This window comes from Pseudophryne corroboree, chromosome 5 (genome assembly GCF_028390025.1).
Source record: "Pseudophryne corroboree isolate aPseCor3 chromosome 5, aPseCor3.hap2, whole genome shotgun sequence".
Classification (NCBI taxonomy): domain Eukaryota; kingdom Metazoa; phylum Chordata; class Amphibia; order Anura; family Myobatrachidae; genus Pseudophryne; species Pseudophryne corroboree.
Window position 1 is genome coordinate 622741336 of NC_086448.1, and position 25649 is coordinate 622766984.

Consider the following 25649-nt stretch of genomic DNA (forward strand, 5'->3'; position numbering starts at 1 on the left):
TGTCTCTGTTAGTCAGGCATTTAGACCTGTGGCAGTGTAATGATGCGCTCAGCCTCTTAGTGAGTAATGTCTCTGTTAGTCAGGCATTTAGACCTGTGACAGTGTAATGATGCACTCAGCCCCTTAGTGAGTATTGTCTCTGTTAGACAGGCATTTAGACCTGTGGCAGTGTAATGATGCACTCAGCCCCTTAGTGAGTAATGTCTCTGTTAGACAGGCATTTAGACCTGTGGCAGTGTAATGATGCGCTCAGCCCCTTAGTGAGTAATGTCTCTGTTAGTCAGGCATTTAGACCTGTGACAGTGTAATGATGCACTCAGCCCCTTAGTGAGTATTGTCTCTGTTAGACAGGCGTTTAGACCTGTGGCAGTGTAATGATGCGCTCATCCCCTTAGTGAGTAATGTGCCTGTTAGTCAGGCATTTAGACCTGTGACAGTGTAATGATGCACTCAGCCCCTTAGTGAGTATTGTCTCTGTTAGTCAGGCATTTAGACCTGTGACAGTGTAATGATGCACTCAGCCCCTTAGTGAGTAATGTCTCTGTTAGTCAGGCATTTAGACCTGTGACAGTGTAATGATGCACTCAGCCCCTTAGTGAGTATTGTCTCTGTAAGACAGGCATTTAGACCTGTGACAGTGTAATGATGCGCTCAGCCCCTTAGCGAGTATTTTCTCTGTTAGACAGGCGTTTAGACCTGTGACAGTGTAACATGTTACGCTGTCACAGGTCTAAACGCCTGTCTAACAGAGACAATACTCACTAAGGGGCTGAGCGCATCACCACCCATCTCCTGTTTATATTTTAAAAAAGGTGCTGAAATACAGTATGGCCTGATTCAGAGATGGGCACATTACACATGGCTGTGTATAAATGCTAATGCAGCAGGAGGTGTCTGTAGAAAAAAAGACACCTTCTATTATCATCTGCGTTCCCAGTGCTGAATCCGAAGACACAGCATTGGATCAAGTTGTGATAGTTGCAGCCCTCGGCCACCTGAGTAAGCCACAGCTTACTCAGTATGACCGGCAGATCTGCTCAGCCTAGGCCAGGAAGTGTTCTTCAAAAGATAAAGACTCTGGCCTTGGCCCTCTTAGAAGAAGGCACACTTTTTTAAAATACTGTCATACTTCCTATATAGGAGCAAATACTGTAGCCAGAGCTGGATTAAGGTTCTGGGATGCCAGGGGCACTAAAGAGCAGGGAGCCCCCATGGACTAAAATAAAAGTTGTATATATATACAAGCACTGGGACGGGGCACTCGTGGGTTTTTGTAATACGCGTATTATTCACACACAACACAGCTTTCCACCATGTGTGTGACTAATATACGTATTACAAAAACCCACGAGTGCTGTCTCAGTGCTTGGATTTGTGGATTCACGGAGAACCCGTGATTGGACTGGATCACTGAGGTATATAAATAGTTTTACTGAGTGCCGATATCCTTATGCTATATATATATATATATATATATATATATATATATATATATAGCAATGCAGGTGACAGTCAGAGACTTGTAGCGTTTATAGATGCAGTGTTTCATGACGAAGGGGAATCGATCCCCGAAACGTTGAAATAAACATTTCACAGTGTTTTCACTAAATGCTACAAGTCTCTGAGTGCCACTTGCATTTCTATATATATAACCGTCGCAAGGGGCTATGCCCCCTTAACCCCTGCACGCCTTTCTGGCTTTCAATATTTTTATTATATGGAGTATTACCTGCATTCCCAGTTTTGTTAATGATTAAATAGTGCACGACGAAAGGGCGTCCGATGGTGAAGGGGGTGTAGCCCCTTGCGACGGGGAGTGGGGGCCGTAAATGGGGGAGGGGGTAGGAAGGCGCTGCAGGTGGGGGGGGAGCAGAGGTGGAAGGGGCAGGTGCGGGGCTGTCGTGTATTGGGAAGGGGTTTCCGGAGGTGCTGCAGGTGGGGAAGGGACGGTGAATATATATCTATCTATATATATATATATAGATATATACACAGTACCAGTCAAAAGTTTGGGCACACTTTGTAATTCAATTGAATGAGAAAGATATATATATATATATATATATATATATATACACACACACACATATACTGCTGGCCCAGGTGTATGCAGCAGAGTGATATAGTGATAGACTGTAGGTTTATATAGTGTGAGTGTGTGTGTGTGTGTTACTGCAAGTTGTCACACAGAGTGTTGCAGGATGAGGCAGATGTGCGCTCACCTTGCATTGCTGTTTCTCGAACAGCAGTTCCCAATCCCATTCATCGTCCACCCACACATCACCCCCTGCCACTGTCACTACGATACCCCTTAGCAGGAGAGAGAAACAAAGAGGGTATCAGGGAGGGAGAGAGGGGTAGTGAGGGAGAGAGAGAGGGGAGAATAAGAGAGAGGGTATCAGGGAGGGAGAGAAAGGTAATGAGTTAGAGAGAGAGGGGAGAATAAAAGAAAGGGTATCAGGGAGGGGGAGTGAGGGAGAGAGAGAGGGGAGAATGATAGAGAGGGTATCAGGGAGGGAGAGAGGGGAGAATGAGAGAGAGGGTATCAGGGAGAGAGGGGGAGTGAGAGGGGATTATGAGAGAAGGTATCAGGGAGGGAGAGAGGGCTAATGTGGGAGAGGATATTAGGGAGGAAGAGGGGAGAATGAGAGGGTATCAGGGAGGGAGAGAGAGAGGAAAATGAGAGGGTATCAGGGAAAAAGAGAGGAGCGAGCGAGAAAGAGTGTCAGGGTGAGAGAAAGGGTGTCAATTGGGAACCTGGCAGTCAGAATACCGATGCAGGAATTCTAACACTATTCGGAATGCCGACACTGGCATCCCGAATAGGGTCTCCAGCCCGGCCCTGGATTCCTGACAGCAATATCCTGAATGCGCATCCACTGCCACCGTGGAGTTGTAAACAATGGGGAAAGGGGTTATGCTGCGTGTGGAGGGTTAGGCTGCGCCCTGGGGTGGTTAGGTTAAGGCTGAGGGAAGGGGAGGTTAGGTTTAGCCATCTCCGGCAAGGAGGGTTGGGGGGGGGGGGGGGGTGTAGGTTTAGGCTACGGATAGTACGGATAGGGTGGGTTAGGAGGCCAGGGGGGAAGGTAACTGACTAAAGGGATGCAGTGGTCAGCATTCTAACCGCCGACATCCTGGCCGCTGGCAAATAAATTCAAACCCTGTCAGAGGGAGGGAGAGAGAAAGACAGAGAGGGGAGCAAAAGAGAGTGTCAGGGAAATAAAGACAGAGCTACATAGAGAAAGAGAGAGAGAAAGAAGGAGGGTGTCAGGTTGAAAGAGGGAAAAACAGTGCCAGGGAGACAGACATTACCTGAACAGCACAGCTGCAGCACGGTACTGAGAGGATGAGGGAATGACATGACCCCAGCTGCTGTGCTGAGGGGCTGAGCCCGCAGTGCTGGCTATGGGGGTTTCCTTGTGGTAGCCACAAAAGTTCTAGTTACCTCCCTGACAGTAGATATGGGAAAACGCTGGACACTGGCATAGTGTGAGGGGCCGCACAGAGACTGCACACAGCCCCCGCCCTTCTGATTACACTTCCCGGGGTAACCCAACAGCAACACATACATAGGAAACAACATGCCCAGCAAAGGACAGTGGCAGCACCCACAGACCTGGCACCAGCATTACCCTGCACTCCTCTGTACTGCCAGCAGGGTGGGGGATCAGGGGCTGATCACACTCCGGGCTGAGGGCTCCTGGCTATGCTGGCCAGGTGCAGTATAAGGTGGTGCAGGTCTCTCATGGGGGGCGGGGCTTCCTAGCATTAGTCCACACCCCCTAAACAGCCATAATTCACGACAGCCTTCCCTGGCAAGGTGGGGGGGTTGTTTATGTCTCTCATGGGGGCGGGGCTTCCCAGAAGTAGGCCACGCCACCTAAACGGCCGTGATTCACGGCAGCCTTCCCTGGCAAGGTGGGGGGTTGTTTACGTCTCTCATGGGGGGCGGAAGCTTCCCGGCATTAGGCCACACCCCATTTTATGAATGGGGTTTGGGAGCAGGATGGAGGGGCTGTGCAGCCACATATTGCTGCTACTGCTCACTCCCTACATTTCATGGAGGTTGTGGTGTGCGGTCTTTCAACTGACCGCACATCGCTCCTCCTGCACGTTGGCACCTCTCTGTTCCGACGCCTCTGCTACAGATGTGGCCAGATCTGTGACTCTATGATTGTGACTGCCCACAATTGTAACTCCGCCCAGCGTTAGCCACACAGTCACAGAGTGACCGATCTGGGCAATTATATATATATTGCTCCCATTTACAGTCATGCCAACCATTACTGATTTGCTCCTTGCGCTCTCTTGTATCTCCTCTCCCTTCATGTGTATATTCATAATATAACTCTCTCACTTTTCCTCCCTTTCCTCAATTATAAAGATAACGAGGGGACTGCATAAGTAATCTATCTTATCATTAAGAAAATAATCGATGATTATATTTATAACTCAGGATTAATTATCCTAGAGTTTTGACCTCTATATATCGGTAGGTCATCTTTTGTCTAGAGCTCTCCAGCTAGATATGCCTCTCTATCTTTACTTTACTCGCTTAATCGACTGAAAACTGTTGGTCCATAATTAATTGGCATTACAGGATTGCTCCCTATATGACTGAGCTTTACAGCTACATATCTCCTTCTCCCTATCTCATTGAAATTATTGATGACCATAGAGGTCCTAATTACACCTAATAGGTTGTATAAAGTTCAACCAAATCAGTATTAGAGGCAGTTTAAGTGTAGACGGATTTGTTCTCTCTATGTATACTTATTTCTAAGTCCACTGTTATTTATGTCTACATTTGCTCTTGTTCTTATTTTTTAATCCCTGCAATGGATTATATTATATTCAATTAAATCATACATCTAGAATAGGTATAGAATTTTGTACTATTAATCAATATCTTACAGGTATGGAAATTTGTATTTTTAATCAACATCTCACTGTGGTCTAAATAGGCATGCATGTATGTGTTTTAAAGTGTCTTCCAATGGACTGATCAAATAATAAAAATATATAGTAGCAATAGGATTAATGCATGTCGCTACATTGTTGGTTTTGTTCAGAACAGAAACATGTGAAAAGGGTTAACTTTAATCCGTTTACTTTGGTAACCAATGAAGAGTCAGAAGCAGGTATAAATAGAGACTGCAATCTCCATCAGGCATACCTCTGATGAAACCGCCCACTTTGGAGGCGGAGAAACGCGTCAGGTGACCTGTTACAACTGTGGAACGCAGGTGGACCGCAACCGGAAGCCCCGAACCCGGAAGCCACGTATCGCGGCATTACAGCGTCCCCTGTCATCCAGGACCCGCATGCACGAATCCCTGTCTCCGCTCCTGTCCAGGTTCAGTGCTACAAGACAGCACATTACAGCAAGCATTGCTCAGGAGAACCGTCGCAGTGCGGACAGCCATTTACACAGTGAGTGAACCAAACAAGTTCTATCTATAGGAGACAGTTGCGGGATTGGCTCATCTAACATTCAGCCACACTATTGAATATCAATTCCACCAGCCTCATTTGGTGAAGTAGTAACAGCTTTATCCAATATTGCATAGCCTTTTTTCCGCAAAGTGCAATTTGAACATAATATGCACTAACCCTGATTGCAACTAACAACAAGCTTTTGCATGCAAGAGAACTAACTTACAACAGGGTGGTACCCAAATTTTTATAAGTCCTGAGGCCCTGGACATAGTCATTATTTTTAATTAATATAATAATCTGTTTTGTGATTATATAAATGTTTTTTTTTTAAATGTGCATTATTGCTAATGGCATTACAGCCATCTAATGTCTATTTGTGAATTTTATTACCATTAAACAAAGTTTGTTATTTACAAAACCAGCAGCTGTTGATTTACGATCCCCTCTGAGCGCCCACATCTCCCCCTTTTTTCTGTTTCTGTTTCATACGGTGGACACCCAGGTCCACCTTTGTGGGCAGCTAGAAGGGTGAGATATATATATATATTACATAAAGAAATTATTATTTTGTATATACAAAGAATTGATATAATAGTATTTACTCAATTTTTAAGGTAAATACATTTGTAATCAGCGCCCACTGTTGTCTTCGGACTTCCCCCTTCTTCAGTTTATTCCTCTATTGAGGTCTGGTAGTGAGGCTGCTTGTTTTGTAAAATGACCACATTGAGATGTCTAACTGAGAGGCTTGAAAGGAGACAAAAATATTCCCATGAGCCAGTGAAGGAACAAATGAATGCTCCAACCAGTGCAAATAATGACATGCACAAATTGTTTAACAAACTGGAAACATTGTGCATGGCAGAAACACGTCACTGGTGGGATCAATCAACCCTACAAAGGTATATAGATAGCAAATGTATTCCGAGGGGACTTCGCCTATTTAAATCAGCATCATTTAAGGATGATGCGGAATTTCTGTCTAGCTGGAACTCTATACTGGACAATTGCTCGTTCAAACTCATGGAGCATCTTGTCCAGTATAGAAGTGCAAAGGTTAAAATTATTCAGACCGAAATAGAACATATACAAGAACAACTAAAACCTTATGAAACTAATGCTGAGTTCTCAGAAAGAGATCAGAAAGTAAACAAAAAAATTGAAGAGTATGAACAATCTGTCATATCGACTAAAACAAAGAAGTTAGAACGAGATAGAGGGGACTATGAAACTGACATGGTTAGAACATATAATAGGAGACGTGATTATTCTAAATCAGCGACTAGGAACCCTAATAGGGACAACACTGCGCATGGATCGTACTATACAAACACGAGAGAGAGATCTAGGAGCACAATGGGGAGGTGGAAAGTGACTAAGAACAGAACTCCACAAAATAGACACAGTCCCCGAAGGGACCCAAGGGGAGTTGTTCTAGAAAATAAATATGAATGTCTAACTAGAGATGGGTATTCTCCTGCCTCTATAGCCAGAGGAGGAGCCAAACCCAAAAAACCCCTGTGGAGTCAGGGGAATACTCGGGAAAAAGAACAGACGCATTTTTTAGAACAGAGCCCACACGAACTAAATCTACCCAACAGACAAAATACAAATTACACAAAGAGAGGGAGAGAAAGAGATGCAGAGGATGCAGGGGAGGAAAACAAAAAAAGAAAAAATCCAAAACAATATTAAATACTAAAAACATATTTAATCTGTCTTCCAAAGAATTAACTGAACCTGAAAAAACCCTACTTAGTAAGGGCCTAAAATATGCACCTGCTAAAAAGCCAAACCTATTTACTTTATTTGTGGATCTTAATAGATTCACAAGAAACCTTAGTAGAAAACGATACTTTGCATTTAAGAAACTAAAAACCAAAAAGGACAATGGAAATGTGTTACCTATTATTCTAGACGAGTCGGATAAGGAAGCAATAGAAACCCTGGAGGATTTATTAGTGGAGAATGCGATTGAAACCTCAACTCCGGTCAAACTCTATTCTATAGATGAATCACAAAAAGAGAAAGAGAGGAGACTTTTTAAAAAGAAGTCTGATTTCTATCCCCTTCAATACAGAGGTCCATCCATAGTGGGGTTTTACAACACCACCATGGAAGACTTCAGAAAATTATGTTTATCTGCAGAAAAAAAAACCCTGAAAGACAACTTGAGAGCTGATGAAAGGAGGGCCTTGAAAGTCCTTATGTCAGACCGTAATATAACTATCAAAATGGCAGATAAAGGAGGGGGTGTGGTGCTGCAGGATACATCAGAATACATAAAGGAGGCCAACAGACAATTGTCAAATACCTGTTTCTATGCAGTGCTGCCTAGTAATCCTACAGCACTCTTCCAAAAAGAACTTGGAGTGCTGTTGGATGAAGCTTTAGACAGGGGCGCAATATCCAAGGACTCATCAATTTCTGTTTCCACTTCACCCGATCACACCAGTTTATTATCATTTGCCCAAAATTCACAAAACTCTCACTTCACCTCCCGGGCGTCCTATAATTTCCGGTATCGGGTCTATCACCTCAAACCTGTCACACTTTGTGGATGCTCACCTACAAGGCTATGTAACACAACTAAAATCCTACATTAAGGACACGACTCAATTTCTGAATATGCTCAAAAATATTAGATGGAAGAATACTTACCAATTCCTTACATGTGATGTGGAGTCTTTATACTCAAACATCCCACATGACAAAGGTATTGAAACAATCTCCAATATACTAGACAGAGACACAACAGTCTCTGAATACCTGAGAACCTTTTTGGTGGCATCCATCAAGTTTATACTGGAGCATAATTATTTCACGTTTGCACAACAATTCTATTTACAAACACCGGGTACGGCCATGGGGACCAGGTTCGCCCCGAGTTACGCCAACCTTTATATGGGTGCGCTCGAACAGGAGCTCATCTGGGGGGCGGACCTCGGGGCGCACCTGGTCCTCTATGGCCGTTACATAGATGATTTATTTTTTATTTGGGATGGGGATGACACCACCATTCACACATTTATCACGCACCTCAATAATAATAATTATGGACTAAAATTCACACATACCTCTCACCCTCACTCCATCAATTTCTTGGATATTGCGCTCCTGTCTACTGATGACTGCATACATACGGAGACTTATTTTAAAACTGTAGATACCAATGGCTTCCTCATGTACAGTAGCAGCCATCTCCAAGCATGGCGTAATAATATACCCAAGAGTCAGTTCCTGAGGCTCAAAAGGAACTGCTCTAGAGAAACTAGCTATAAAGAACAAACACACAAATTGTATGTAGCCTTCCAGGAACAAGGTTATCCTGACCATATTTTGCGAGACGCCCTCCATGAAGTGGATCGCAGAGACAGAACCACTCTATTGGAGGAGAAAAAAGTCCCAAAATACATAAAAGAAGCTAACACCGGGGTTTTGGGCACCTATAATGATAACTGTGTGTTTGTTACACAATATAACACACATGCGACACAAATAAGAAAAATTATTCACAAAAATACCCAATTATTGAAAATCGACCCTTTATTGGAATCAGAGATAGGAAATCAAATTAAAGTTGTATATAAAAAATCAGATACACTTCAATCTAAACTAGCACCCAGTATGTTTAGATCCAATAGGAATACAAACGCAAGCAAAAAGATGATTAATAGTAGTAGAGCTGCTAGTGAGCAGAGTATGAATGTGAACACCACGGGGGCCATTTCTTCGAACTGGCTAAGAATGAAACCAAATGGGTTCTTTAAGTGTGCCTCATCTAGATGTCTTACATGTAAGAACATAGTACATAAAAACAAGTCCTTTAGATCTAGAACTACAGGCGAAGAATTCGCCATAACACAGTTTTTGAACTGTAACTCCACCTACATTGTGTACTTGGTTGAATGTGGCTGTGGCACCCAGTATGTGGGACGCACAATAAGGAAACTTAAAGTGCGATTCCTAGAACATAGAAGAAATATACTCAAGAAGTGTTCGCTCCACAGTCTTTCTAGACATACAAGTATGTGCGAACATGGTGCCATGGCCAACATCCGGATAACAGCTTTAGAACAAGTCAGGATTACCGACAGAGGTGGAGATCGGTTTACACTGTTATGTAGAAGAGAGGCCTTCTGGATCTTCCGTCTGAGGACTCTAGAACCATTAGGCCTCAATGAAAATATAGAATTGAACAATATCTAGTTATCTAACCATACTATGTTGCTCCCATTTACAGTCATGCCAACCATTACTGATTTGCTCCTTGCGCTCTCTTGTATCTCCTCTCCCTTCATGTGTATATTCATAATATAACTCTCTCACTTTTCCTCCCTTTCCTCAATTATAAAGATAACGAGGGGACTGCATAAATAATCTATCTTATCATTAAGAAAATAATCGATGATTATATTTATAACTCAGGATTAATTATCCTAGAGTTTTGACCTCTATATATCGGTAGGTCATCTTTTGTCTAGAGCTCTCCAGCTAGATATGCCTCTCTATCTTTACTTTACTCGCTTAATCGACTGAAAACTGTTGGTCCATAATTAATTGGCATTACAGGATTGCTCCCTATATGACTGAGCTTTACAGCTACATATCTCCTTCTCCCTATCTCATTGAAATTATTGATGACCATAGAGGTCCTAATTACACCTAATAGGTTGTATTTTCCCCTGAACACTGCTGACATTATATAAGCTAATGTCAGCAGTGTTCAGGGGAAAATGCAATGGAACCCTACTATGGAACCAATCCCCTGGTTCAAATGATACACTATGTGGTCTGACAACATGTTTAATGTAATTGAGTCCAGTCACTACTTTTATGATACATCAACAAGCTTCCGTGCATTGGGGTCTGCTACTAAGCATCTGCTGGCGCGCTACAGTAGTGGCATGGACCGATAGATGCGAGCGGCTGTATCCCTGCACGGATAGTATTACGAGCGCACAGACCGGAACCGGAAGTGCGTTCCAAAGACGGATGGCGTGCGGTCCACGGCGGCGCTGTGGTGATGGATGCCGGTTTGGCGCGGGTGGACGGGTGAGCGAGTCGTCACACTTGTGGGATGTCAGTGTGCTGATGATGGGCGCCCTGGCTATTTAAGAAGCAACTATGGGGCTAGTTTCTGTGGAGCCCTTGAGGAAGGTGGTTATACACCGAAACAGCTGTCGGGCTTATTACTACAGGATGATGCATCCACTTGCTGACCAGATAAGTCCCTTGGTTTGAAGCTTTCATGTATCTATTGGAAATATTTCATTAGTTGCTGCTATATGGAATTCAACTTGATATGATTCTCTGCATTTTAACAACACTAAAAGAACTTTTGGCATTTAAAATGGTGTGCTGGTCTTTATGTGAACAGGCTGCTTGAATGGTGTGCTTTACACAGGAGGACTATATATATATATATATATATATATATATATATATCACTGGGCACCACACACAAAGATGCAGGGTCTGCAAAGTGTATCAAACAGGAAAATGGGGGCACAGGGTATCACGAACACAGGGGCAGGAGACACACAATGCACCACATGGGGGAGCACAGAATGTTATACACACAGGAATAGGGGGGGCACAGGGTGACGCACACACAAAATCAGCAGACACAGGGGGCCACACAACAACGTTGGGGGGGTAGATAGTGCTACACACACATAAGTCGGGGTAGAGGGGCCACACACATGGGGTTGGGGGGGCAGGAGGGCACAAGGTGTCATACACACACAGGGGGCCACACACCAGGGTGAGGGGGGTAGATGGTGCCACACACATAAGATGGCGTAGATGGTCCACACACAGGGGGTTGGATGGGCAGGGGGGCACAAGGTGTCATACACACACAGGGGGCAACATACCAGGGGGAGGGGGTAGAGGGTGCCACACACATAAGTCAGGGTGTACACGGGGCTACACACAGGGGGTGAGGGCAGGAGGGCACAGGGCTCTCTAGTCACTCACCTCGAGTAAGGCACGCGGACCCAGACACAGGCGGAAGAGGAGGCCGGTGGCAGGAGGATCAGAGCACCATGGTGCTGCACTGTAGTGTGAGGCCGGAGTCGAGGACACTTCTGTAACTGTTTCCGGTAACTGCTTCACCTCCCACAGGCGGCTGTTGGAGGAGGGAGGGTGGCGGGGCCAATGAGGACTCGGGCATCTCAGCTCTCCATCAGCGGGGAGCCGGGAATGCTGTGTGGTGTGAGATCTCCGGCACATGGGGGGAGGAGGGGGGAAATGCAGGGTAATGTGACATGGTACAGGAAGAGCGGCGGTCCCTGAGGGCCATGGCAGCCACAACCCTGCACCCACCAGTCACACAGCCTGCACATTCGCGACCCACAGTAGCAGCCGGGGTGATCACTCTTCGCACACCCTGTGGTGGATGGCAGTGACAGGAGGGCCCCTGGGATAGGGGGGCCCAGGGTAATGTACCCCCTGGGTCCCCCCTTAATCCAGCTCTGACTGTAGCTACTTGAATAAGGTCATGGATTTGAATACTGGGCATGGCAGTATTTTGAAATGTGTGCTTTAAATAAAGGAGAATATGACTGAAGGTCCTGGGTATAACTGCTAAGAAATGTGAGATTTAAAATAAATGAAAATGTAACTAAACAAACGTCTCTCAAATTACGTGCTTAAATGATGGTATAAACTAAACTAGACTGCTTTAGAGACCGCTTGAGCGTTCATTCACAACGCTCTAGTACATCCAGCCATTATTCCAAAAAATCAAGATTGTTGCATTCTAGCATGTCCACAATGAGTGCTGCCACCATCAAAGCACATGCAGACACCAATGCTGCAAAAGCATGAGCCTCTTATGGAAAAACTGAGATTTCATTAAAATTTTAAACAGTGCATCTGGATGCCAGCTTAGATGCACTGCATCAGGAGAAAGAATGCGCTGTTGCTATGGCACAGGCTGAGGCCCTTGAAGCAGCCATAGAATGAGGTAGCAGAAAGGATCTAATTCTAAGTAGCCAAATTATCTCAGAAGACCTTGATAAAAACACCAGAGTGTAAGTGTAGTAAGCACAGCAGCTTACCCTGCGCTGACAATGGCCCTCATTCCGAGTTGTTCGCAGCAGTTCATCGCATCGCAAACGGCAAAAAAATCTCAAACTGCGCATGCGCAAAAGCGGAAATACGCATGCGCAAAGCGAGCGATACGACGCTTGTGCAGAATTACTAAACGAAAATCTGCTCGTAATACATAACCGAAAATAGGGAGTGACGGAGGCGTGGCAGAGGCACGGCTTCGCAATCCAACGAAATGGGCGTGAAAGTGGGCGGCTAGTGTGGGAGTATGCAACCAGCAGTAGGCGTGTTTTTGGCAAAAATGCGTATCCTATGGTAAAAGTACATAACAAATGTTCGCTATCTTGACGCAGCCGAAGAGTGATGGGCCCTACACACTGGCCGATTTTTTGAAAGATATGAACGATCTCGTTCATAAATGAACGAGAACTCGTTCATATCTTTCAGTGTGGAGACTCCTGCGATGAACGATGCGCGGCCCCGCGCTCGTTCATCACAGGTCTCCCGTCGGCTGTGCATGCAGGCCAATATGGACGATCTCGTCCATATTTGCCTGCACTTCAATGCAGCCGCGTGACGGGGGGAGTGAAGAAACTTCACTCCCCCCGTCACTGCCCCCCCGCCGCCGGGTCGCTCGTCGGCCGTATCCGCCATCGGGCAGCTCGGCGGCGGGTCGGCCAGTGAGTAGGGCCCTCAAGTCTGCAGCTACTCAGCCCTTGCAAAGTGCTGTTACAAGTGTGTGTCTGCTCTAATTAGCAATTAATTAGCAAGTGAATTCACCTGTTGAGCAATTACTCGCCAAATACTGCTCTTACAAAATACTACAAACAGCAATTATATGGCCACTTAACATTTGTATTGTTACCACAAATAAATCTGACACACTCACAAATAATGCACTGTATTTTTGGGACAAATAAAAATTAACTGATGTTAAATGCATGTTTTAATTATTTGTTTAATAATATCAAATGTGACTAAACAAACTTATAAACTACATCAGCTAAATCTTCTCGACATAGACATATTCCTTTGTACATACCAAATAACATGAGCAACATAATGCAGCCTACATTTAATGTGACTTAATATGTTTTTTTTTGTTTTTTGTGGGAATATGTGTCCATATCTAATACTATGGCATGTTGCCCCTAGTAACCCAAGTTCCTAATTTTTTTTGGTTTTTTATATGGCCAATTAAGTGTTGTGCAAGGCATACAGATTTTAAATTACAATATGCAATGATTGTCTTAATATTCTGATTGTTCCCTTGTTCCACAAATGTCAATATGCCATGTTCAAGTTTACAGGGCACAGTTTTCCTGAGTGCATAACCTTTAATAAAACACACAAGCAATTGTAAAGTAATTTTTTTTTACTTAAAAAAAAAAAAAAAAATACAAAATCACCAACACAACATGGCTACAAAATGAGCATCACATACAGAGATGGACATAGCAGCAAGCAGATGGCAGTGGCAAAATGCACATAGCAGAACCCAGTACTATGGTAACCCCATCTTCTGACAAAATATGATGTTTTAAATTAACTAAGTGAACCCCCAGCCAGACTAAACTTTTAGGGGAACTGAGGTAGATTCCGGAACCAACACACAAACACAAACATACACAGCACGCTAGGAAGAGGAAGATGGCTCAGGTGTAGGGCCAAATAACTCACAGGCTACAATTTAAAGAAAACCTTTCACTTTGAGGGAGTTCTACATTCTGGCCACACAAGCCAAAATAAAAAAAAACATTGAGGCAACATGTAAAACATGGGTGCTGCCCATCTGGAGAGACATCACTTTCTCTTTTTTTCCCCCGCCTGATGTAGTTCTTCATGGCTCGGTCTTCGGAGCGACCTTCGAGGGCCCTGCCCAGTGGGATGTTCTTCCTGGGCAGGGGGAGGGGAGGGAGCCGATGTGGCTGGCTCTCTGCCACTGTGGGCAAGGGAGACAGCGATGTCCTGGAGCCCTTGCCGAATAGAATTGGCAAGTTGTTGGAAGGAGGAGGCGAGTTGATCTTGGCCCTGCCTGATCTCTGCCAGACCTTGGCAGAGTTGAGCTACACCTTGCTCCACACTGGTTCTGTGCTCAGTGAGCCGGACAGGTATCTGGCTTACCTCCCGTAGCATCCTGTCCTGAAAAGCATTCAGGCTCTCACCATACCTGGCTATTTCAGTCAGGATTTCCGGGATAGCAGAGGGTTGGGTGGGGGGGCCAGTTGGTATCTGGACAGATGGAATGTGTGGTCCCACACTGGCACAGACACTAGGTCCCTCAGCCTCAGCCACATAACCCTCCTGTGACTCTACCTGCTCACCCACCTGTGCTGTGTTATGTTCAAAGCAAATAGAAGAATGAGTGGAAAAAGAGTAGAAAAAAACAATATGAGACTTTTGGAACCAAAAAAATATTTCTTTAGGAATATGTGGGTAAACTTACCTGGCAAGTCATGTGCATGGAGTATTTCAGGCAGGTCCGTGTCCATATGAGACACCCCAACCCCCTCCTCGTAGCTCACACAGTCCATCGCCATCTCCTCAAGATCTGTGTATTCCACAGTGGCAGCTGGACCTCCCCCTGTTGCCCTCGAAGCATTCCACTCCGCAGACCTCTTGCCCTTCAGATGGGATTTGAAGTCGGCCCAACTACATATGTGGGGAAAAATAGGGGCAAGGTAGAGAAAAATTATGAATACCTGCTTTAATATATAGTACACATGTTATGCATTTGGTTGCTATAGGCAACATCACATCTAACTAACTTTTTAAGAATACTTGGCACAGAAAATGGACTGGCAATATACACTTACCGTCTTCGAACTTCCTGCGAGGTGCGGACTATTGAGCCGACTTCATTAACAGAATCAGTGATGTCCCTCCAAATTCTCTCTTTGGTTGCAGCACCCATGTTCTTGGGTCCTCGATGTATTTTTTGCATGGCCTGTGTGACCAAAACCCGTAACTCCCTCTTAGTGAAGGCGGGCTGTCTTTTCTTATTTTTGGATGTAGCCTGTGAGCTATCGTCCTGTCCTTCCTCACCATCTTCCTCTTCACTAGCTGCTTGTGTAGTTTGTGTTTGAGCTGCTAGTCCGGAATCACCCTCAGTTTCCCCACTATCTATGTCTGGCAGGGGATTCACTCCTAACTCCTGGGTATCAGAAGATGGAGTTTGTCTAGTACTGGGTCCTGCTATTTCTAAATCAGCATTGCCAAAGTCAAGCATCTGCCTCCGCAGTGCTAGGCATCGATGTGCTAAAGCTGCCATCTGCTTCTGCACCTCGTCCATCTCTGCTGCCATCTGCTCACGAGTAGCCATGTTGCTGGTGGCATGTGTGTATGCACGAGTGTTTAGCTATTTATAGCTGCGTGTGTTTTCCGGTGCGGAATTCCACGCAGGTGTATATTATGCAAATTGGTCCAGTAATTGTTGCACTGGCTATATAAACGCCCTGCATGCAGCCTGTGTGTGTGTGGTTGTATGCAGAAAATTACTGAAGCAAGGTGGACATTTCTGAGTGAGCACATTTCTGTGTGAGTTTTGCGAGTATTTTATATTGTTTCAGTACAGTTTTTTTCTGTAATGTTCTCCTTATCATGTATGTTGTGTAAGATTGTTGTATACAATGGTTTTTTTATTACTTTTGTAGTTTTGAATGTAAACAACAATAATTGTTTGTTTGTTTGTTTTTTTAATTTTCTGTTTGGCTTGTGCATCTGTTTACCATAAAAATGCCACACCATCTGATCCTAAAAAACCACAAATTTGTGACTTTGTGTAGCTGTTTGTTCCAGCAAAATGTGGTGAGTAAACAGATTGTTACACTTAGTTTTGTTTTTCTCTAACGTCCTAGTGGATGCTGGGGACTCCGTAAGGACCATGGGGAATAGACGGGCTCCACAGGAGACTGGGCACTCTAAGAAAGATTTAGTACTACTGGTGTGCACTGGCTCCTCCCTCTATGCCCCTCCTCCAGACCTCAGTTAGAATCTGTGCCCGGACAGAGCTGGGTGCATTTTAGTAAGCTCTCCTGAGCTTGCTTATAAGAAAGTATTTTAGTTAGGTTTTTTATTTTCAGAGAGCTTCTGCTGGCAACAGACTCTCTGCTACGTGGGACTGAGGGGAGAGAAGCAAACCTACTAACTGCGGCTAGGTTGCGCTTCTTAGGCTACTGAACACCATTAGCTCCAGAGGGATCGAACACAGGAACCTAACCTTGGTCGTCCGTTCCCGGAGCCGCGCCGCCGTCCCCCTCGCAGAGCCAGAAGACAGAAGCCGGCGGGTTGAAGCAAGAAGACGTCAAAATCGGCGGCAGAAGACTCCTATCTTCATATGAGGTAGCGCACAGCACTGCAGCTGTGCGCCATTGCGCCCACACTAACCCACACACTTCGGTCACTGTAGGGTGCAGGGCGCAGGGGGGGGGGGGGGGCCCTGGGCAGCAATTGATTACCTCCTGGCAAAAAAGCAGCATATATACAGCTGGGCACTGTAATATGCATGAGCCCCCGCCATTAATTTTACACAAAATCGCGGGACAGAAGCCCGCCGCTGAGGGGGCGGGGCCTTCTTCCTCAGCACTCACCAGCGCCATTTTCTCTCCACAGCTCCGCTGAGAGGAAGCTCCCCAGGCTCTCCCCTGCAGACTCACGGTAGAAAGAGGGTAAAAAGAGAGGGGGGGCAAATAAATTTAGCGCATTAATCATATATACAGCAGCTACTGGGTAAACACTAAGTTACTGTGTGATTCCTGGGTCATATAGCGCTGGGGTGTGTGCTGGCATACTCTCTCTCTGTCTCTCCAAAAGGCCTTGTGGGGGTCCTGTCCTCATATAGAGCATCCCCTGTGTGTGTGGTGTGTCGGTACGCGTGTGTCGACATGTTTGACGAGGAGGGCTATGTGGAGGCAGAGCAGGTGCAGATGAATGACGTGTCGCCGCCGACGGCGCTGACACCTGATTGGATGGATATGTGGAAGGTGTTAAATGATAATGTAAACTCCTTGCATAAAAGGTTGGACAAAGCTGATGCCTTGGGTCAGTCGGGGTCTCAGCCCATGCCTGATCCTACAGCGCAGAGGCCGTCAGGGTCTCAGAAGCGCCCACTATCCAAAATTGTTGACACAGATATCGACACGGATTCTGACTCCAGTGTCGATGGCGATGATGCAAAATTGCAGCCTAAAATGGCTAAAGCCATCCGCTACATGATTATAGCAATGAAGGATGTATTGCACATATCAGAGGTAAACCCTGTCCCTGACAAGAGGGTTTATATGTATGGGAAGAAAAAGCAAGAGGTGACTTTTCCCCCTTCACATGAGTTAAATGAGTTATGTGAAAAAGCGTGGGATTCCCCCGATAGGAAAGTGCTGATTTCCAAAAGGTTACTTATGGCGTACCCTTTCCCGCCAACGGACAGGATGCGCTGGGAATCCTCCCCTAGGGTAGATAAAGCTCTGACACGCTTATCTAAGAAGGTGGCCCTGCCGTCACAGGATACGGCCTCCCTAAAGGATCCTGCCGATAGGAAGCAGGAAAGTATCCTGAAGTCTGTTTATACACATTCAGGTACTCTACTGAGGCCGGCAATTGCGTCGGCCTGAATGTGTAGTGCTGTAGCAACATTAACAGATAATCTGTCTGAGGAACTGGACAACTTAGACAAGGATACCATTTTACTGACCCTGGGGCATATAAAAGACGCTGTCCTATATATGAGGGATGCCCAGAGGGACATTTGCCTACTGGGCTCTAGAATAAATGCAATGTCAATTTCTGCCAGAAGGGTCCTGTGGACTCGGCAATGGACAGGTGATGCCGACTCCAAAAAGCACATGGAGGTTTTACCTTACAAGGGTGAGGAATTGTTTGGGGACAGTCTCTCGGACCTAGTTTCCACAGCTACGGCTGGGAAGTCAAATTTTTTGCCATATACTCCCTCACAGCCTAACAAAGCACCGTATTACCAAATGCAGTCCTTTCGATCACAAAGAAGCAAGAAAGTCAGAGGTGCATCCTTTCTTGCCAGAGGCAGGGGTAGAGGAAAGAAGCTGCACCATACAGCTAGTTCCCAGGAACAGAAGTCCTCCCCGGCTTCCACTAAATCCACCGCATGACGCTGGGGCTCCACAGGTGGAGCCAGGAGCGGTGGGGGCGCGTCTCCGAAATTTCAGCCACCAGTGGGTTCGCTCACAGGTGGATCCCTGGGCTTTACAGATTGTGTCTCAGGGATACAAGCTGGAATTCGAAGTGATGCCCCCTCACCATTACCTCAAATCGGCCCTGCCAGCTTCCCCCATGGAAAGGGAAGTAGTGTTAGCGGCAATTCACAAGTTATATCTCCAGCAGGTGGTGGTAAAGGTTCCCCTCCTTCAACAGGGAAGGGGATACTATTCCACAATGTTTGTGGTACCGAAACCGGACGGTTCGGTCAGACCCATATTGAATTTAAAGTCCCTGAACATTTATCTGAAAAGATTTAAGTTCAAAATGGAATCGCTCAGAGCGGTCATTGCAAGCCTGGAAGAGGGGGATTTTATGGTGTCTCTGGACATCAAGGATGCTTACTTGCATGTCCCCATTTATCCACCTCATCAGGAGTACCTCAGATTTGTGGTACAGGACTGTCATTACCAATTCCAGACGTTGCCGTTTGGGCTCTCCACGGCACCGAGAATATTTACCAAGGTAATGGCTGAAATGATGGTGATCCTGAGAAAGCAAGGAGTCACAGTTATTCCATACTTGGACGATCTCCTCATAAGGGCGAGGTCCAGAGAGCAGTTGCTGATCAGCGTAGCACACTCTCAGGAAGTGTTGCAGCAGCATGGCTGGATTCTGAATATCCCAAAGTCGCAGCTGATTCCTACGACGCGTCTGCCCTTTCTGGGCATGATTCTGGACACAGACCAGAAGAAGGTGTTTCTCCCGGCGGAGAAGGCTCAGGAGCTCGTGACTCTAGTCAGAGACCTCTTAAAACCGAAACAGGTGTCGGTGCATCACTGCACGCGAGTCCTGGGAAAGATGGTGGCATCGTACGAAGCCATTCCCTTCGGCAGGTTCCGTGCGAGGATCTTTCAGTGGGATCTGTTGGACAAGTGGTCCGGATCGCATCTTCAGATGCATCGGCTGATCACCCTGTCCCCGAGGGCCAGGGTGTCTCTTCTGTGGTGGCTGCAGAGTGCTCACCTTCTCGAGGGCCGCAGGTTCGGCATACAGGACTGGGTCCTGGTGACCACGGATGCGAGCCTCCGAGGATGGGGGGCAGTCACTCAGGGAAGAAACTTCCAAGGGTTGTGGTCAAGTCAGGAGGCTTGTCTGCACATAAATATCCTGGAACTAAGGGCCATATACAACGCCCTGAGTCAAGCGGAGTCTCTGCTTCGCAACCAACCGGTGCTGATTCAGTCAGACAACATCACCGCAGTGGCTCATGTAAACCGCCAGGGCAGCACAAGAAGCAGAGTGGCGATGGCGGAAGCCACCAGGATTCTTCGTTGGGCGGAGAATCACGTGCAAGCACTGTCAGCAGTGTTCATTCCGGGAGTGGACAACTGGGAAGCAGACTTCCTCAGCAGGCACGACCTCCACCCGGGAGAGTGGGGACTTCATCACAAAGTCTTCACTCAGATTACAAATCGATGGGAACTGCCACAGGTGGACATGATGGCATCCCGTCTCAACAAAAAGCTACAAAGGTATTGCGCCAGGTCAAGAGACGCTCAGGCGATAGCTGTGGACGCACTAGTAACACCGTGGGTGTTCCAGTCGGTCTATGTGTTTCCTCCTCTTCCTCTCATACCCAAGGTGCTGAGAATCGTAAAAAAAAGAGGAGTGAGATCAATACTCATTGTTCCAGATTGGCCAAGAAGGACTTGGTACCCGGAACTGCAAGAAATGCTCACAGAGGACCCATGGCCTCTGCCTCTCAGACAGGACCTGTTGCAACAGGGGCCCTGTCTGTTCCAAGACTTACCGCGGCTGCGTTTGACGGCATGGCGGTTGAACGCAGGATCCTAGCGGAAAAAGGCATTCCGGATGAAGTTATTCCTACGCTGATAAAGGCTAGGAAGGACGTGACAGCAAAACACTATCACCGTATATGGCGAAAATATGTTGCCTGGTGTGAGGCCAGGAAGGCCCCTACAGAGGAATTCCAGCTGGGCCGGTTCCTGCACTTCCTACAGTCTGGAGTGACTATGAGCTTGAAGTTGGGGTCCATAAAGGTCCAGATTTCGGCCCTATCCATTTTCTTTCAAAAGGAACTGGCTTCTCTTCCTGAAGTTCAGACGTTTGTTAAGGGAGTGCTGCATATTCAGCCCCCTTTTGTGCCACCAGTGGCACCTTGGGATCTCAACGTGGTGTTGGGTTTCCTGAAATCCCACTGGTTTGAGCCACTTAAGACCGTGGAGCTAAAGTATCTCACGTGGAAGGTGGTCATGCTATTGGCCTTAGCTTCGGCTAGGCGTGTGTCAGAATTGGCGGCTTTGTCATGTAAAAGCCCCTATCTGGTTTTCCATATGGACAGGGCAGAATTACGGACTCGTCCGCAATTTCTGCCGAAGGTGGTGTCATCTTTTCATTTGAACCAACCTATTGTGGTGCCTGCGGCTACTCGTGACTTGGTGGATTCCAAGTTGCTTGATGTTGTCAGGGCTTTGAAGATCTATGTAGCCAGGACGGCTAGAGTCAGGAAGACTGACTCGCTGTTTATCCTGTATGCATCCAACAAGCTGGGTGCTCCTGCTTCAAAGCAAACCATTGCTCGCTGGATCTGTAACACGATTCAGCAGGCTCATTCTGCGGCTGGATTGCTGCATCCAAAATCAGTGAAAGCCCATTCCACAAGGAAAGTGGGCTCTTCTTGGGCGGCTGCCCGAGTGGTCTCGGCATTACAGCTTTGCCGAGCAGCTACTTGGTCGGGTTCAAACACATTTGCTAAGTTCTACAAGTTTGATACCCTGGCTGAGGAGGACCTTGTGTTTGCCCATTCGGTGCTGCAGAGTCATCCGCACTCTCCCGCCCGTTTGGGAGCTTTGGTATAATCCTCATGGTCCTTACGGAGTCCCCGGCATCCACTAGGACGTTAGAGAAAACAAGATTTTACTCACCGGTAAATCTATTTCTCGTAGTCCGTAGTGGATGCTGGGCGCCCGTCCCAAGTGCGGACTTTCTGCAATACATGTATATAGTTATTGCTTAATAAAGGGTTATGTTATCTTGGCATCCATTGTTTGATGCTCTGTTGTTGTTCATACTGTTGACTGGGTAAGTTTATCACAAGTTATACGGTGTGATTGGTGTGGCTGGTATGAGTCTTACCCTGGATTCCAAAATCCTTTCCTTGTAATGTCAGCTCTTCCGGGCACAGTTTCCTTAACTGAGGTCTGGAGGAGGGGCATAGAGGTAGGAGCCAGTGCACACCAGTATTACTAAATCTTTCTTAGAGTGCCCAGTCTCCTGCGGAGCCCGTCTATTCCCCATGGTCCTTACGGAGTCCCCAGCATCCACTACGGACTACGAGAAATAGATTTACCGGTGAGTAAAATCTTATTTTTCTAAGCCCAAAAATAGGGCTAAAAAAATATGTGTGTGTTGTTTTATATATATATATATATATATATATATATATATATGTAGACTTGTATGTTTATGATTTGCAGCCATATCTCAATGATGTGTGTGTGTGTGTGTGTGTGTGTGTGTGTGTGTGTGTGTGTGTGTGTGTGTGTGTGTGTGTGTGTGTGTGTGTCCCTGCGGGTACGAATCTCCGACCATGCGAACTGTACAAACTGTCCTGCACATTAATGTACACATATCAATAAAGTTTATTACAGATGACACCATGCAATTACAACCAATCACATGCCACCACACACTATAAATATAAGCCCATATATGGAAAACGCCATTGCCATCATGCGTGCAACAGCTTTTACCCGCCGCGAGCTGCGCGTCCTGGTAGCGGTAATGGACCGCCGCATAGGCCGCGCAGGGCCCTTTGTCCCAATTAGGGTAAAGTGCGAGGCCTACGCGGAGGTCCGCCGCTTATTGCGAACCCGCGCCCGGAGCAGGAGGACCATCATTCAGTTGGAGAGGCGCTGGAGCGACCTCCGCAGGCGCACGCCGGACCTGTTGGCGGAACTCCGCCAACAAATCCGTGACATACGTAGGCGCAGTAAGTTACATATTACATAAAATAACACTGAGATTTTTAGCATAAACTTTGCCTATTTTCACTAAGTGATAGTGTGAATATTTGCACACTGACAATAAACTATTGTAGAATAAACATGACACAGTGTGTGTGGTTAGGGCAAGCAGTACTGACTGTGTAGCAAGGTGCTTCTGAAAAAGTGAATGTTGTTGTACAGAGTTGCTACACAGGCTGTCACCTGAACCCAATAACTTGCTCAGTGGGCAAAATTTAATAAGGTGGGAGGTTTAAGAACTGGTGATGTTGCCTATAGCAAACAATCAGATTCTAACTATTATCTGATAGAAGCAGCTTAATAAATGTTACGTAGAATTTGATTGGTTGCTATGGGCAACATCACCAGTTTAAATAATAAAAACACGTATTAATGTTACCCCTGTGTCTTTAACATGGGACAGAACAGTGTGTTAGGAATATGCTGTTGTTTAAATTTTTCATGCTACAACCTAAATATTACATATGTCGTTCTAGGGCGAGCACAACGGGAAGCTGCTGCTGCTGGGAGCCCAGACCAAGCCAGTTCTCAGCCCCCCTCCCCTTCTGTTGCCCAATCCCCCTCTTCTTCCCAGTCCCCTTCTCAGCCCCCCTCCCCTTCTGTTGCCCAATCCCCCTCTTCTTCCCAGTCCCCTTCTCAGCCCCCCTCCCCTTTTGTTGCCCAATCCCCCTCTTCTTCCCAGTTCCCTTCTCAGCCCCCCTCCCCTTCTGTTGCCCAATCCCCCTCTTCTTCTCAGCCCCCCTCCCCTTCTGTTGCCCAATCCCCCTCTTCTTCCCAGTCCCCTTCTCAGCCCCCCTCCCCCTCTCTTTACCAATACCCCTCTCTGTCCCCCTCCCCCTCTGAAAGCCAAACTACCACTCCGGCCCCCTCCCCCTCTCTTTCCCAGTCCCCCTCTCTGGCCCACTCCCCCTCTGTTGCCCAAACAGCCTCTCCGCCCCCCTCCCCCTCTCAATCAGACCCACCCTCTGAAAAAAGCACCCCAATCCCTCCTCCTTCCCCAATTCCTCCTCCTTCCCCAATCCAGCCTCCTTCCCCAATCCAGCCTCCTTCCCCAATCCACCGTCCTACCCCCATCCAGCCTCCTTCCCCCATCCAGCCCCCTTCCCCACCCAGTGAGTGGGCAGCAGAAGCCCCTGCGGAGATTCCGGGGAGTCCGCATGTGGCAGATGAGAGTAAGTTTTTCAACATTTAAAATGTATTGGTTACCTACTTAAACTTAAAAATAAAATACATGCAGTGTTGTACTGTGGCCAATCTTGGCCCAAAGAAAAATGTTTGTGTTCGTCTTCATGGTATAGATGTTGCATTAACATTTATGTGAGTATCATTAGATGTACAGTGTCTATGTGTGCAATGTTTAGGCTGTCCACTCTAGGTCGACACTCATTAGGTCGACAGGGTTGCCAGGACAACAGGGTTTATATGTGCTAGGTTGTCAGTGAAACAGTTAGACCTGAGTGGAGTTTAGTATGTTGTAGGTCTTTTACACTTGTGCCTGGGTATTCCTAATATTTGCACATTCAACTCGCATGCTTCACTTTGTTAGCCAGGCTAAGGACACAATGATTTGTGTTGTGAAAGTTACACTCACAAAAATTTTTGTTGAAATTTTAAAATCTGTTTGACCTTAGGTAGTAAGGCAGCCTTTCAGGGAGTGTGGGCATGCTAGGATATGTTGTCCTTCTGAAGATGTTGATATGCAGTGTGATGATGCAGGGCAAACACCACAAAAGACAAGTCTGCTTCACTCCAGATGTGAATGAAGGGCAGCATGCGGTTACATGTACTAAGATGGGAGTGTTATTCAAGATGGGATGTTGCCCATAGCAACCAATCAGAATCAACGTCTCAGTTATTTAGCACCTTCTAGAAGAGATGTGGAATGTGATTGGTTGCTATGGGCAACGTCCCATCTTAAATAGAACTCCCATCTTAGTAAATGTACATCATGGTGTGGTACACTTTTACACATTGGTGGTCATTCCGAGTTGTTCGCTCGCAAGCTGCTTTTAGCAGCTTTGCACACGCTAAGCCGCCGCCTACTGGGAGTGAATCTTAGCAAAGTAAAATTGCGAACGAAAGATTCGCAATATTGCGAAAAGACTTCTCTGTGCAGTTTCTGAGTAGCTCGAAACTTACTCAGCCAGTGCGATCAGTTCAGTGCTTGTCGTTCCTGGTTTGACGTCACAAACACACCCAGCGTTCGCCCAGACACTCCTCCGTTTCTCCAGCCACTCCCGCGTTTTTCCCAGAAACGGTAGCGTTTTTTCGCACACACCCATAAAACGGCCAGTTTCCGCCCAGAAACACCCACTTCCTGTCAATCACATTACGATCACCAGAACGAAGAAAAAACCTCGTAATGCCGTGAGTAAAATACCTAACTGCATAGCAAATTTACTTGGCGCAGTCGCACTGCGGACATTGCGCATGCGCATTAGCGACTAATCGCTCCGTTGCGAGAAAAAAATAATGAGCGAACAACTCGGAATGACCCCCATTGTAATTTATCAATGACAAACATTGCTGAGCATGCTTGTGTGTTGGTATGCTAGTGTTTTTACATTCAAACATCCATGATGTATTTCCTTTGCTATGAAAGTGTGCTTTGTGGATTGCTGGTGTAATAGGTAATGTTAGTTATGTTGTAAATTTTATTTTTCCTCTGCATTTCAGATGGTGCCGTTGGAGATCCCACAAGCCTGGCAGGCATCGTGGCCAGCCTAAAGGCCCATTTGCAGGCCATGCTGGCAGACCTAGAAAGGCTGCAAAATTTCTGTTAATTTACATTTGTTTGATTTTTGATATATTAAAAACAAAAACAAAATGAATAAAATAATAAAAAAATAGTTTTTACAGTTAAGCGCTTGTTGTGTTTTTTAATGCAATAAAAGAACAGCATATTGCCAAGCATAAATTGGTTAACTTACAAAA

General features: G+C 46.2%; 1 protein-coding gene and 2 long non-coding RNA genes across 3 annotated transcripts in view; 2 read left to right on the forward strand and 1 right to left on the reverse strand.

The window, feature by feature from the left end:
- Nucleotides 1–23360, forward strand: part of METTL4 (methyltransferase 4, N6-adenosine) — a 576485-nt gene extending 553125 nt beyond the window's left edge. The window contains exon 12 of the mRNA XM_063923557.1: nt 23192–23360. The gene's annotated coding sequence lies outside the window, so the exon portion shown is untranslated. The remainder of the gene's footprint in view (nt 1–23191) is intronic.
- Nucleotides 1–25649, reverse strand: part of LOC134928148 (uncharacterized) — a 196425-nt gene that overhangs the window by 1121 nt on the left and 169655 nt on the right. The gene's annotated exons all lie outside the window — the stretch shown is intronic.
- Nucleotides 23586–25578, forward strand: LOC134929269 (uncharacterized). Its single transcript, XR_010178432.1, has 2 exons — nt 23586–23887; nt 25392–25578. It is a non-coding gene; the product is annotated as an uncharacterized LOC134929269 (long non-coding RNA).